We start from the raw sequence: 15342 nt of genomic DNA on the forward strand, positions 1-15342 counted from the left end.
TGAGAATCAATTTTTGGTCTGGGTTTGTCCATGTTCGCCTTTATTCCGTTTTGCAAAATTGAACAGCTTTAACCGTAATACTTTCAACTCATAATACTTGGAACTTGTAAATAGTTAATACCTTTTTTTAAAACACAGCAGATTCTGGAGGTGCCATATGTGACTCACCAGATGGCTACCCTGGAAGAGAAGCTTCATTCCAGGCAGCCTCCAGAGGAGCTTTAGAAATGCAAATGAACACTGCTGGGCAAAGTGTGGACAATGCACCTGGGTCCCTTGCCCGGGGCAGGAATTGGGCTGATTCCCTCTGCCCCTCACCCTAAGCTCTGCCTGCTTGCACTGATGGAATTTGCACAGCTCAAGGCAGAGCCCAGGGGGAGGATATCTGACCCTGCAACACAAACGGGTGAAGCTGCAAAAGGAAACAGCAAAAGGAGAATGTTGTGAAAACTTCATATTAAATAAATGGGGGGAATCATCCCTCTGCCCACTCCAACATGTGCTGTCAATGTCTGTGTTATATAGGGTGGATTAGAGCAGTGGGGACTTTTTGCTACCAAAAATTCAGGGAAATCAGTTGGGAATCCAAGTATTTGATGATTTAGTTAGACAAAAGCAGTCAATTGATGCAGCCCTGGCTGGAGAGAGGGGCCAAAAATGGGGAAAAGATGAACGGCCAGCAGAACAAATCCTACAACACCATGGACCAGCCCCTGGGAACCCAAACCAATTCATATCAGGAGCCACAGAACCCATTTCTCATTTCAATGGCCTCATTAGATTACAAGCTGTCCTCGGAATAACCAACCAGACAGCTCCATCTCCTGACCTTCCTGCTGACCAATCCACTGAAATGAGGAACACAACACTTCACCATGGGATGGGATCAGATTACCTTTTAGAAGAGAAAAGAGGAGTTTGTGGAAAATTAAATGACACAAACTGCTGTTGGCATAAAGATGAAAAAGGAAAAGTGGTGAAACAGATAACAAAGGAAATAAGAAAGCAGCTCATGTACGGATTCAAATGCGGAAAGAATGGGAATGGGACACGGTTTTGTGGCTCCCTGGCAGACCATGGGTGAAACGAATGCTGTTTCTCCTCTGATGTGCTGCAGCAACTCTCATCTTTTTACCATGCTCCACACCTTGAGAGTGCAGCTCATTCAGCAGCTGAGCGAGGGGCCAGGGACTCGTAGATAAGGAAGTAACAGGGGAAACCACCAGCTTCAATAAATGTTACTAATTAACATGGACTGCTGCTCACACAAAGTCCCGCTAAATTCCCGAACTTCCAGAAGAACAAGGATTTAACAGAGCCGTGAATATCGGCTGTTCGACAAAAGTGGGGGTGCACATTAACGAGGACATGCAGTTGGCGGATCGGGAAGTTTGAACCTTCCAAGCACCTCAGCCAGGGGGCAAAGGGAGAGGGAGATGGGGCCGGGAAAAGGAGGATAAAAAGGAGGCTGCGAACTACAACAATGGCAGAGAGCGCACCGCAAATGCCCCACGGCCTCTCCCTCTGCTCAGCAATGAAGTCACTTTTACAGGACTCCTCTATCTCCTCTGGAAACAGAAACCTCCGGCCACGGCAATTTCCCCGCACAGCCCCGGGCACGGGGCAGCCCCCTCTGTCCCAGCCACAGCAACCGGGCCGAGCCAGCGCTGCTCCGCCAGCGGCTCCTGCCGAGGCAGCGGCTGCAAGGAGACCGCGGGCAGCCGCTCCCGCAGCGCCCTCACGCCAGCGGCAACACGCGCCGGACACGGCACAACGAACCCGCCCGAGCCCCCTGCCGCCCCCGAGGCCCGCAGCCAGCCCCGAGACCCCGCACAACCCAGCGCGGCTCCCACCTGCGCTGCGGCCGCCTCCGAGCTCCGCCGCCGCCTCACCGCGCTCCGGCCGCTGCCGCCGCTCACGGGACCGCACACGCGCTCCGACAATGACGCCGCTGCCCAGCCACGGCCGCCCTCAGCCCGCCACCGGGGCCCTGCTCCGCCCCGCTCCCACCAATCAGCGCGCCACAACCACGACTGACGGCACCATCGCCCAATCCCAGCCAGGGGCGGGCTCTGCACACGGCACAGCCGCGCCCCGCGCGCTCTCAGGGCCCCCCGGGCTGCGTGACGGCAGAGCCGGAGCTGAGGAACAGCCCTGGAACGGGCCCGGGCCCGAGGGGATTGAGCTGAAAACGCAAACAAACTTCTCCGCAGCTCCCGCCACGGCTTTCCCGGCACTGCGGCTCCGGTGGCTCCGGCTCAGGAGGAAGCCCTGGAGCCTTATTTCTCCTACCCCTAATTAGGAGCATCAGGGCATCGCTTTGATTTCCCCCAAAAAGAGAAAACCGCCCCAAAGCTCTCTGGATGAGTGGGGGAGGGGAGAGATTTCTGACAGAAAACCCGAAAAACTCAGAGCAGGATAATAAGAAGTAAGTGAAGACCCTTAAATGCAGCTTTCCCCCACGCCTCCCTCCTTCCAGCTGCGCCTCCTACCCCGGCAGTGCCGCAGACAGGGAATCGGGCCGGGCTCCGTTCATGCCCCGGGGCTTCTCCCTCTGCTCAGGGACAGGAGACGTTCCCCTTGTTATGTTTGCTCAATTATCCCATCATAAAAAAAACCCAAACAATATTAAAAGTAGTAACAATTTTAATGAAATTATTAAGATGAAAAATATAAAATTGGATACAATATAATTTGATTAAAATAAGGGATAATTTGGTTCCAATAATAGCGCATAAGCAAAAGATACCGCGGGGTACGGAGTGCAGGGTTCAATGACCCTTGCCACCTCGCGTACAAGCCTGCCAAGTGGAAATCACCCCTTATATGCCATATGTGAATGCCATCTCCTCCTATTTTCGGTTCGTCACTTTTCTGTCTCCACCCTCTTCACCACTTTTACCACGCATGCGCAACTACTCGATTTGGTGGTCGCACAAGTCTTTGGGGGTCGTCACTGATGAAGGCTCTGTAGTCTTCTTCGTTGTCCTTTAATTCACTTTTGGGTTACACATGCGCACCAAGCCAGTACAATGTAAGCCAAGACTAACGTATCAGTGCATCTACATATCAAAGCAATAAGTCCCTTATAATTAGCATTTTCTTGGACTCAACCAGGTTCTTGGTCATTTTTAGCAACTGTATCTTCAGCTTCTTTCCTGTGGTCCTTGAAAACATCTGCTGGGAAGGGGGGGTGAGTGGAGCCCCTCCTTTCCCTGTCTTCTTTGGCATTACAACTTTAGCTATTAACTATTTTATTAGTCTCAAATATTAATTACTGTATCAATATTGATTACTGTTTCAATTTTTATCAGCACGAATCATACCTATTTATCACACCCTGCTGCACCCTGGGCTCTCTCCCACCGGAGACTTCTCCAGGAGCTTCTCCAAGCTGAGTCCATCCCATGGGGCACAGCCCCCTCCAAGTGCTGCAGCGTGGGTCACTGTGCCCCGGGATCAGTCCTGCCAGGACAGGCTGCTCCAGCGGGGCCCTCTGGCCACGGGGTCACAGCCTCCTCTCAGGCATCGCCGTGCTCCAGCGTGGCTGCTCCGGGGGCTGCAGGGGGATCTCTGCATCCCCATGGATCTGCAGGGTGATCTCTGTATCCCCATGGATCTGCAGGGAGATCTCTGCATCCAAATGGATCTGCAGGGTGATCTCTGTATCCCCATGGATCTGCAGGGAGATCTCTGCATCCAAATGGATCTGCAGGGGGATCTCTGGTGCCCCGTGGATCTCTGTATCTGGCACCGCTGGTTTTGGAGGCACCAGGAATAGGCTGAGCTCTGCCTGAAACTCTTCTCACATTCCCCACACCCTTCCCAGCACAGGGAGGCTTTTACCTCCTCTCAGCTCCCCAGGCTGGGTTTGCAGCCCCTCCTCGTGTGGGATCTCTGGGCCTTGTCCTCCCCGGTGGAGATGGGAAAGGAACGTGGATGGATGAAGGACAGAATGAGAAGAGGAAGGAGGGCAGACAAGGAGAAGATGGGATTTGCCTCCATGCCAGAGGGAAGGGGAAGGAGATCCCCCCAGTCCATCCTTGGCAGGATGGCGTTGGCAGTGAGGCTGTCCTGCAGCGATGCTGGGCTGGGAGATGGAGCAGCAGAGAGGGGAAAGGGGCAGTGATTCCTCCTGCCCTGCCTGGCTGTCCCAGCCTGGAGCGTCCTGGCGCTGCCGAGGCCCTTGGAGCGTCAGTCACTCCGGAGCCCGAAGCTCACGGCTGCTTTATAAAGCTGACAAAGTCGACAGGATGGGTCTGGGTATGATCTCAGCAAACTGGGTTTATTGGTACAGGAACAGGGCACAGAGCTGAACTGGGCCCAGGGACAGAGACAGGGTGCAAGCTGAGGGCACAGGGGGTTTTTATATGGGGTAGTGAGGGTGGAGCTGAGGGTCAGGGTCCAATGGATATGGGGGAAAATGGTGCAAAGGAGGGGTTAAGGGTCGGGTCAGCTAATAGGGAAACAGGGGCAGAGGAATGCAGTAAATTAGAGCCAATGGAGGGACAGAGAGGGAGAACATTGTAGGGACTAACCAGAGATGGGTAATAGGGTTGAACTAGGGTAATTAGGCTAACGGGCCAATGGGGCAACATAACTTTCCATAAATCAGCATGTGCCTGCAGAGATCAATGGGAGAAGCAAGCTTCTCATCATAACCTTGCAATGTATTCTTCTTATTGGGGACCAGTCCTCCACGGGTGGGAGATTGAGACTCCCATGGACCTCCACACCAGTGCATCTTCCTTTTCCTTGCAGCCTTCTTCTCCTCCATCCAGACAAAGGTTAGGATTGACAAATCCTGGCTTTGGGGGAAGAACAAGGGGTGAGCACCTTGGGTTTTGTGAGAAAGGAGCCTCACTCTTTAGAATTTTTGAAAGTTTAATAAGGAATAATAAGGGGCAAATCAGTAACAGCGCTGGGTGCTAGGCGATGGCCAGAGGCACACCGGTTAACCACAGCAACTCTTCTTGTCTAGTTTCTCCAGTGTATTGTTCAAATATATATTCATAATGGTTATACACATTCAAACATTTCTTTGAACTCGTTTACATGCTCCAGGAATTCTTCAGGTTGGTTTGACCCCCAACTCGCCGTTTTAGAGCATGTGCAGGAATCGTGGATTGCTGTTTTGAGGGTTGTGTGTCACTCCCTCACAAGGGCCCCTGTTCTGTGGTTTCAGCAGGTGACAGTTATTGACAGTGGAAGGGTCAGTGGCAGGGCTCCTCATCACATCCCTTCCTTAAATGTTATCTGACCATGCAGACAGTTTTAGCTATTTCCAGAAGTACTTTAAATGAACATTAGGTATTTCACAAAAATAAGTGTTACTATTATTATTATTATTATTATTATTATTATTATATTTTTGTTATTATTGTTATTCTATCATTACTATTGAGTTATTATTGTCATTTATTTACAAAAATATAAGAATTAGTTATTATTTCACAACTACAGCTACTTCTGCAAACGTTAACATTCTAATGCACAACACATGGCATTCACTTTAATATTTTTCAAAAGCCAAAACTATAATGTATGTTTTTCACACTGTCCACAGACTAAAATATCATCTATAAATGATGTGCTGAGGATATGAGCTACACAGGGGCCAGGGCATTGGCCACAAAAAGCTGGCAAATTATACTACAGCAAAAGCAGTTAAAAGTGATTACAAACTGCGATCTATCAAAATCAGTGTGATTAAGAATAGATTGCAGAAGTCAATACATAATAGCAAAAGCCAACACTACCTAGTTATTTATAACAAACCCAGAGCAGGTTTTTCCCTTGCATGGAGCACTTGGGCCTTCCCCGGGCCCCTTCTGCCCTCGTGCAGAGCCGGTGGCATTTTCCAGCACACCCAGTTTGTAACCAAGAGCCGGGTGCAGCCGAGAAGGCTCCAAGCGCCTCCTTCCTGGCTGACTCTGCAGGTGCCGAGGCTGCTCTGGGCTCTGCCAGGGCTCTGCTGGGGCTCAGCTCTGGGCCAGTCTGGGCCCGCTCTCCCCTCACATTGCTCCGGGCAGCTGAGGCACAGCGGGAGAAGGAAGGGACATGGCAAGGCAGTTGAGGGTTAAGAGAGTTTTTATTCAAACAACTGCCATAACAAACAGGCTGTCCTAACTCCCATAACTAACTACCAGTGCTAACTACCATAACTAACTAGTTGTCCTGACTACTGTAACTGAAAGCTGTCCTCAAGGGCTTCATCTCCTCCGCTGCTCCCTCAGTTGCTTTGCTGCAGTGATCAGAGGGGTCAGGCTGGAGAGAGGCTTGGCTGATGATAAAAATGGGTGCTGTCCAAAGGATACAAAGGAAAGAAATGAACTGTTACTTTCCAGAGTCAAGTTCCTCACAGGCTCTGTTGCAACAGGACAAAGGGAAATGTTTTGAAACTCAGGAGAGGGAAGCAGGCTCAAATTAGATCTAAGGAAGAATTTTTTAACCAGCAGAGTGGGGAAACACTGACAGAAGGTGCCCAGAGATGTGGGAGGTGCCTCCTCCCTGGAAACATCCAAGCTCAGGTCAGGCAGGGCTCTGGGCCCCCTGAGCTGCTTGAAGATGTCCCTGCTCGCTGTGGGGCACCAGGCCCAGATGAGCTCCAAAGGAGCTGCCAAGCCACAGCAGGCGAGGATTCTGCTTGCTCTGCGTGTGGAACGCAGCCAGACTGGAGACTGTCAGAGGGGGCCCCACAAGAAAACCCCTCCCTGGCGCTGCTGCTTCCCCTGCAGCCCCTGGCCCTCAGCTGCAGCAGCTCCTGGGCAGCCCAGCGCCGCTCCTCGTCCGGCTCCAGGCTGCACTCGAGGCAGTCCCGCAGCAGAGCCGACAGGCGCCGGGGCTCCTGCAGCTGCGGGGTCCCGTTCTGCCGGATCAGAGCGCGAGCCTGCAGGGAAAGCAAACTCAGCGCTCTGCCAGCTCCCTTCACACCCACACGGGCTCACATCCACCCCGGGGCCTCAGCCCCAGCTCCAGGGGCACCTTCCTCCCTGCCACAGATGCTGCTCAGAGCTCATTTTGCTGTGCCAACCAAAAAACCCAAACCCTGGGGCTGCCACAGCCACTGTGATGCCAAATTTTGCCCCAAACAGGCAGGGTGACTGCCTAATTAGACTCAGCTTAAGTCAATTAAGCAGGAGGTATTTTTATTAGCGACGCGTCGGAGAAATCACAAAATGGATTTCTAAGTTCTCATAGTAAAGCAAGTCTTATATACAATTTTGGGTATAGGATTACATCAGATCAGATACATAATCATGCATATTCATATGGGGCGTGGTGTAGGCGGAGCGTGGGCGGAGCGTAGGTGGAGACATCTCTTTTGGGGAATTTTCAGGTGGTCGTTCCTGTTGCCTTCATCATAGACGGGGTCTTTCTGATGAGTCTTCCTCTTTAAACTTTTGAACTCTTTTCCTAATTTGGTCAATTCCCGGTGTATTTGGCTTGGATCCCGTGGCTTGGCAAAACCCATAGGGTCGTTTTGACATTGCTGGCTCTAAACCTGCTTAGCTTATTAGTCTCTCCTATACTTATCTCTTCCCCTGTCATGATGCTCTACCTTTTATCTAATTTATTGCTCTGTTTTCCTGGTGCTGTGCTTTCTTCGCATGTTCTAGTGCCAGGCCCTTCTTTACATGCTTCTCATTCTATGTTTTAACCCATTACTTCTAGAAGGCTATCTGCTTTAGGGCTTCAACTGCAACATCCAAATGATCTCGCCTTGAGAGCCAGTTTCATTGGCTGACTCTGTCAGTAGGAACCTCTATCAGAAATAGCACATTTTGCTTCTCCAAATGGGGACACCAGCTTTACAGGCCATTTTTCCAGAGTCAGTGTGGTCTGACTGTGTTATTTCAGAGGATTCTTACATCAAGTGCATCTCTGCAGTGCCACTGACACTCAAGTAAATGCATTCCTGATGCCCCATCCCAGAAACTGCCAGGCAAAAAACAGGAGGTTTGTGATGCTGAAAGCTCAGGCTTGGTGACACAGAGAAAGTAGCTTGGACTAGGAAAGACATATGTTACACTTGGGGAATGGTAAACAATCATCTTCATTTTTTCAACAAGTTTCCCAGTGAGAAGAATCAGGGGGAAATCATCTCACAAAATGTCTAAAAACTGCTGCAGAAATCTTGTTGGTTTTGGGGGCAGGATGTGGGGTTGATGTGGGGTTTTCTTGCAAGGTAACATTAGACCTGATGCACTTGCTTCACATTTTCAGGTCATCCTCACAGCCAGATGAGCTGCAACAACATAAATCTCAAAGCAAATTGTTGCTGGCGACTGAAGAATATTCTTCTGTGTTGGGGCTGGAGTCCTCTGGGAATTCCCTTCCCATGTGCAGAAACCTCCAGCTGCTGCTCCCAGTGCAGGGTCCCCCTGTGCTCACAGGCCTCTGCAGCCACAGGAGAATTTGCCTCTTACCATGGCTGCCGTTTCCCTGAAGTAAGGAGGTTCTCCTTCCACCATCTCGATGGTCACAGTGCCAAAGGCCCAGATGTCCACCTTGGGGCCATAAGGAGATCTGGTCACAACTTCTGGGGCCATCCAGTGAGCAGTGCCCAGCATGGAGCTGCGCTGGTCCTGCTCAGGGCTGAGCTGAGCTCAGAGGCCAAAATCAGCTGAGGACAGAAACAAACCCTGTCAAAGGCAGCTGGAATGAGGAAACCAAGCACCAAGATTCCCCACTCTCAGTCTGAGAGTGCAGTAGTGAAGTCAGCTGGAAAAGCCCTCAGGGCTGTAGCCAAGCAAAGATGGAACTGGACCCTTCAAGAAACCGTGGAGGAAGGGGCAGGGGACGTGAGAGAGAAGAGGGGGAGGAGGCAGATGAGGAACGAGGAGGAGCGGGAGGAGTGATTGAACTGGGGGAGGAGAGGCGGGAGGAAGAGGAGGGGGAGATGAAGAGAGGAGCAGAAACAAGAAAAGTAGCGGGGACCCCCCGGCCTTCATCGAGGTGTCCACGGGGGAGCCAGGAAGATGTGGAACCCGCAGCCAGGATTGTTCCCAACACGGGGGGCTCTGACCCTGGGGGTCACCCGGGATTATCCAGCGTGGATCCTCCCATGGGGGATGGAGATGGAGCGGCGCACGGAGCTCGTCCCGCACCGGGCACTGCGGGATCCGCGGGCAGCGACCCCTCCCCCCGGGCCCAGCCCCCACCCTTTGTCCCCCTCCCTTTGCCCAAATCCGTCCCATCGCCCCCCCCCAAACCCCTCCCCATTGCCCCCCAATAAACGGCCCCGGGCCCAACTGGGAAGCTTTATTGGGAGCACTGGGAGCAGGCGCTGGGCGGGGGCAGAGCGCCAGCGGGGCTGGGGGGGACACGGGACCCCCCAAAATCAGCAGAGCGGGGACGGAGCGGGGGGTCCCGGCCGGGTCCGCGCCCACGGGGAGGGGCTGCGGCCGCCGCCGGCTCAGGAGATCTGTGGGCACAGAAAAGGGGGTGACACCGGGCTGGGGGCCCGGCGGGAGCGCACACGCTCCGCCACGGCGGGGACGCCACCCCCGGCACCCGCCCTGACCTTCTTGAGCAGGGAGAAGCCGAGCCCCAGCGCCAGGAAGACGAAGCCCAAGACGAAGCCCCCGATGCCCGTCAGCATCTTGCTGCGGGCGGCGTCCGGCGGCATCTCTGGGGGGTCCGCAGGGCTCAGCACCCCCAAAACCTCTCACCGACACCCCGAGTCCCTCCCAGCGCCCTCCCTGTGGCCCCCAGCCCAGCCAGGACCCCCTGAAACCTCCCCCCGATCCCTTTTTGGCCTGGCCAGGAGCCACCAAAGCCCCTCCCGTCCCTCTCAGCATCCCACAGCCCCCTCCCAGTTGCCCCCAGGGCCCCAGGACCCCCAAAACCTCTCGCAGTCCCTTGGCAGCCCCAGCAGGACTCAGCCAGAGCCCTCCCCGGCTGTGCCCAGCACAACCGAGCTCATGGCGAGCCCCGCTTTGCCATCGCCGATCTCCTTCCAGCCCCTCGGGGCTCCCTGCGATCCCTCCCAGTCACACCAGGCACCCCCAAACTCCCTCCCAGGCACACCCAGCACCCCCAAACTCCCTCCCAGTGCCCAACAGGACCCCCCCATCCCCATCCCACCCTCCCCAGCATCCCCCAAACCCCTTCCCAGCCCTTGCCCAGCCCCCAGCCCCTCTCCCACTTCCAGCCCGGCTCTCTCCAGCTCCCTCCCAGTGGCTCCCAGCACAGCCCAGTGGCTCTGCCAGCGCCCCCATGGGCTCCCCCGTACCCCAGTGCCGCCTAATGGGCTGCTCCAGGCTGACGTGCTCCACCTGGCAGCTGTAGCTAAGCCCGTGCTGGGGCGGCGTTTCCAGCAGCACCAGCAGCTGGTAGGTCCAGTCCCCGTTGGGGACCACGTCGGTGGCCACCACGTGCTCCGAGAGCTCCTGCTGGCCCTGGAACCACCTCACCTGGATGGCAGCAGGGTAGAAATCCATCACGGAGGAGAGCAGGCGGCCGGGGCCGGGCTGGGAGCTCGAGGGGGCACCAGCAAGATGGACACGCTGGGGGGCACTGGGACAGAGAGAGAGAGAGAGCGGGGACACACTGGGATCAGCTGCGAGGCACTGGGAGAGAGAGGGGAGGGCTGGGCTGGGCTGGAGAGGGACTGGGATAGACTGGAATGGACTGGGAAGGGACTGGGAGCGATTGGGAGTGACTGGGAGTGACAAGGAATGGCCAGGGGAAAGTGGTGGGAGGGACTGGGGATGGGCTCGGATGGACTGGGAATGTGTTGGGAGGGAGTGGGAGGGACTGGGAGGGAGTTGGGTGGCACTGCGAGAGGTGGGAGGGGATGGTGGTGCACTAGGAGAGAGGGCGGACGTCTGAGAGTGAACTGTGAGTGAACTAGGAATAGATTGGGAATTGATTTGGAGTGGCTGGGTGGGACTGGGAATAAACTGGGAGGGATTGTGAATGAACTGGAGACGATTGGGAGGGACTGGTAAGGGACAGGAGGCCCCGGGAATGGGCACAAGGAGGGCTGGGGGCTCTGGGGAGATTCCCAGGGAGATTTTGAGGGGCTGCAGGGTCATTGGCAGGGCAGAGCCCTAGGGGACACGCTCTGCCCCGCGCTCACCTCGGCGCTCCACAGTGATCGGGGTGTAATAGTCGTAGTTGTACCGGCAGTACCAGTCCAGCGCAGTCCGTGCGTACTCCAGTCTAGCCGGGTCGCTGTTCATCTTCCCGGCAAACCTCTCCCCACAGGGGGTGAACCCCACGTGCAGCCCCACGTCGCTGTCGAACATCACGAACTGCTCCCGGTTGTAGATGTACCTCTCCACGAACCTCACCTTCTCCGTGCCGTTAATGAAGTAACACTCGCACTTAAACATGAGCTGAAACACCCCTGTGTGTGCAGGACACAGCTCAGGGGGCGCCCCCCGCTCCGCACCCCCAGAGCTCCGGGGCCCACTCCGGATCCCCACTCCGCACCCCCTGTGCCCCACGGCCGCCATGGGACCCTCCTGCCCGCGCTGCCGCTTCCTCTTTGCCGCCCTTCCCCCATTTCCCCTTCCACATCCTCTCCCCTCCCACCTCCGGCCGCTCCCAAAACCACTTTTGGGGTCCCATTTCCCCATTTCCCCACAAATGCCTCAATCTCCAGCCTCCCTCCCGCTCAGTTTTGGGGTTCCCCCCTCCCCTTTTCCCCCCTTCCCCACACTCTCCCACCGCTCCCTCTCCTCCCACCACCCCTAAGCCCCTCCCGCTCTCCCTTTGGGGGGTCCCCTCCTCCTCCCCCTCCATTCCGGGCTCCCCCCTTCGCCCCCTTTTACCCATTTCCCCCCGTGTCCCAGCGCCTCCCGCCCCCCGCTCACCCGAGAGCTCCGCGCCCGCAGCCGGGGGGGCTCCCAGCACCACCAGTGGCACCAGCAGGGCCCCAGCTGCCGCCCCTCGCCCCATGGCCGGGGCCGGGCAGGGAGCAGCAGCCCCAAAGCAGCCGCGCTGCGCTGGGAGCGCCAGTCCGGAGCAGGGCGGGCTCGGCAGCGCCGCGCGCTCTCATTGGCTGCCGCCGCTTGGGGGCAGCGACCGGCCACGGGCTCTGCCCGGCAACTGATGAGGCAATACAACGCCCCGACCTCTCATTGGCTGTGCCGCCTGCTGCCTGCGCCGCCATTGGCTGAGGCCTTTCCGAGACGCTGCAGCCCCGGGCTGGGGTTTTTTTGGGCAGGGGGAACCTTGGGGCGCTGGGCAGGTGGGAGCTCAGGTGAGCCCAGCAATGCGTGCCCAGGTGCGCGGCATCTCAGGGCTGCCCGTGGCGAGCGGTGACGCTGGCCCGATGTCAGGCACCCCCAGAGCCGCTCTGTCCCTGCACCCCGCAGCCGCACAGGGACAGAAAATGGAACCGAGGGTTCCTGGCTGGGGACAAGGACTGGGAGAGATTCCTCAGCAAATCCCGCATGGGCACAACAGATCCGGCCTGGGTACACGGATGGAATTTATTACCAACCAAATCACAGCAGCACAAGGAGAAGGGAAAGAAATCTCTCCAACACCTTCCCCCTGCCCAACACGGATCACCCAGAACAGGGGTCACAAGGGCTCTGCCCAACGGGGGTCACTGGGGATCATCCAGCGCGGATCCTCCCATGGGGGATGGAGCTGGAGCAGCGCACGAAGCTCTTCCCACACTTGGGACACTCACAGGGCCTCTCCCTGGTGTGGAAGTGCTGGTGAGTGACGATCTCTGAATCCCACCTGAAGCTCTTCTGACATTCCAAGCACTCCTAGGGCCATTTCCCAGTGTGGATCTTGTGGTGCTTGCTGAGGTCGGAGGTCCCACTGAAGGTCTTCCCACATTCCCCACACTCCCAGGCCCTCTCCCCAGTGGGGATGTTCAGGTGTTCCATCAGGCTAGAGCTGGAGCTGAGACCCTTCCCACATTCCAAGCACTTGTGGGGCTTCTCCCTGCCATGAGGCTTCTCCACCAGCTCTGAGCTCTGGCTGCATCTCCAGCCGCCTTCCTGGCTCAGGGGGGCTCTTTCCTCCTCACCCCTCCCTGGGCTGGGTTTGCAGTCCCATCTCGTGAGGGATCTCTGGGGCTTTTCCTCCTCCTCCATCCGGCCACAGCTTGGGAATGACAAACCCTGGTTTGGGGGAAACCAAGGTGGGAGCACCTTGGAGTAGAGGCTCCTCCTGGCCAGGTCCATCTCTAGAACTCAGCAGGAGTCTTGTGTCCATGGAAATCTCCACATATTAAGATTCAGCCCCAAAAAAGTCTCCCAGGAGTTCCCTATGGCTGATCTCTCCACTTTTGGGGTTCCAGAGATTTCCTTTCCCTGGGATCACGGGGGTCCAATGGTTCCAGGGGTTCTCCATTCTCCGGCGTCCTGCTTAGGGATGATCCGGGGGCTGTTCGGGGTCCATGGGGCCCCTTCTCCCCTGATGCTCTGCTGTGCGATCCCAGGGATCCCAGGGGTCCCTCCTCTCCAGGCTCCCCCCCTTTCCAGTCTGCCGGGGTGCCCCAGCTCTGGGATCGCCCCTCTCTGCTCTCCCCACTCTGGGGGTCCCAGGGGTTCCCCTCCTCTGCTCTCCCGGCGGTCCCCAGGACCAATGTCCTCCCCTGCCCATACTGGGCAATGGCCACGTGGGCCCCCAAAGATCCCCCAAGGGGCTCAGCCCTTGGGTCCTGTGAGATCCAAACCTACACACACACAGAGAAAAAAACCTCCCAGGGACACCAGATGATATCTGGGGGCAATTCCACAATCTGCGAGCTCCAAACACACCCCAATAAAAAACCCTCTCAGGGACCCCCCTGATGGATTTGGGACGAGCTCCCCCTCCCCGCTCACCTGCAGGAGGAGCTGGGGGCGATGGTCCCGTGGCTGCGGCCACAGGGGGCACTGGAACCTCCTGTTCCTCCTGCTCCTGCTCCTGCTCCTCCTCTTCCTGCTCCTCCTTTTCCTCTCTCCCTCCTCCTCCTCCTCCTTCCTAATCCCACCTCCTCCCCAGTTCCTGCCTTCTGTGTATTTAGAGTTGGGAACCTTGCTTGTTTTTAGAACTAGAACAAAGATCCCAGATGGAACAAGGCTCGCTGCTTTTAGTCAGAAGTATCAGTGACTAAAGGTCACGTTTCCTTTGGTTTGGTGCCGTCCTTGTTCCTCTTCAGTGTTCAGGCTGGGCTGTGGGGTGTCCTTGTTTTATGCATTTTCCGAGTTCCTCTTGCACCCCTTGGGCCATAGGCTGTGCCCTGGGAGGGTTCTTTGTGCTCCTTTGTGACACAGGAGAACCTTCCAGGCGGTTTCTGAGTGAGCTGCTGCTGGGATGTCACAGGAACAGTGCCACGTCCCCGTGGTGTTCCCATTGCTGTGGGACATGGAGGCCTCAGTGCCCAGAGTGGCTCTGGGCTCGTTGCCGGAGGATCCTCCTGCCCGAGGCATTCTCAGCAGCCAGCCCAGCGCTGACGGGTGTCCTTCTGTGCTTGTAGGGCTGCAGGCTGCAGACTTGTGCAGCACAGCCAAAATGCTCCAGCACGTGGCTGCTGCAGTTTCCACTCTGTACTCTGTGGCTTATTCGGGATATACTTGGCACGTAAGCTGAAGTTTTCCCTCTGTGCAGCATCTGTGGCTTTGGGCTTGCTGTGTGCTTTCTGTTCTTCCTCTGGAGCTGAGCTGACTTTGGAACCAAATTGCCATGAAGACACCATTGCTCTGGGAGAGCTCCTGCCAGCAGCTGCAGCTGGAAAAGGGGGTGTCTGCAGCCAGCGGGGCATGCACAGCACCTGCAATGGGCCCTGGGGGGTTCTGTTCCCTCAAGCAGGGAGTCTGCGCCAGCAGAGCCTGGAACTCCCTCCCTTTGCTGCTCCAGCCAAGAACTGACCCAGCTCAGTATTTTGTGCTGTTCTCTTGCTTGCTGTGGGATGGGACTGTGGCTCCTGGAGGGATGCTGTGAAAGCAAAATGCTCTCTTGGGGTTGCCTTGCTCCGTGGCATTTCCCACCACTGGCAGTTTTTCTCCTAACAGCATCTGGTTCATGTTCCCTCTCCCATTGCAGGGCACCTCATGTCTCGATTCCAAGCAGCTCCTCCTTCGGTGAGTGGGAAAGGAACCTTTGGTGTTTGGAATTGGTGCAGCAAGTTGTGAGCTTGGCATGTGGCAGCTGAGTGCCAGCCTGGGAGGCTGAAGGAAAGTTCCTGTCAGTGCCTGCAGCAGCAGCAGCAAAGGGATCCCCGGCAGTTTTCTCCTTTTCTGCTGAAGAGCTTTTGAAGAGCTGCAGGTCTGGTTTTGGAGGCAGAGGATTGCTTGCTGGCTTTAGCCATGGTGGAATATTGAATTCCCAACAAAAAGTGGCAATGTTGACTTTAGCCCATTGTTAGTTGGAACAGCTCCAAAC

The 15342-nt window shown here is 56.1% G+C and overlaps 1 pseudogene; it reads right to left on the reverse strand.

Annotated features, from left to right (window-relative positions):
• LOC128945560 (uncharacterized) overlaps positions 1-15342 on the reverse strand; it is a 1627138-nt pseudogene that overhangs the window by 82500 nt on the left and 1529296 nt on the right.

This window comes from Melozone crissalis, unplaced genomic scaffold (assembly GCF_028551555.1).
Source record: "Melozone crissalis strain CALT ecotype California unplaced genomic scaffold, PUWL_Pcris_2 ptg000066l_1, whole genome shotgun sequence".
Classification (NCBI taxonomy): Eukaryota; Metazoa; Chordata; class Aves; order Passeriformes; family Passerellidae; genus Melozone; species Melozone crissalis.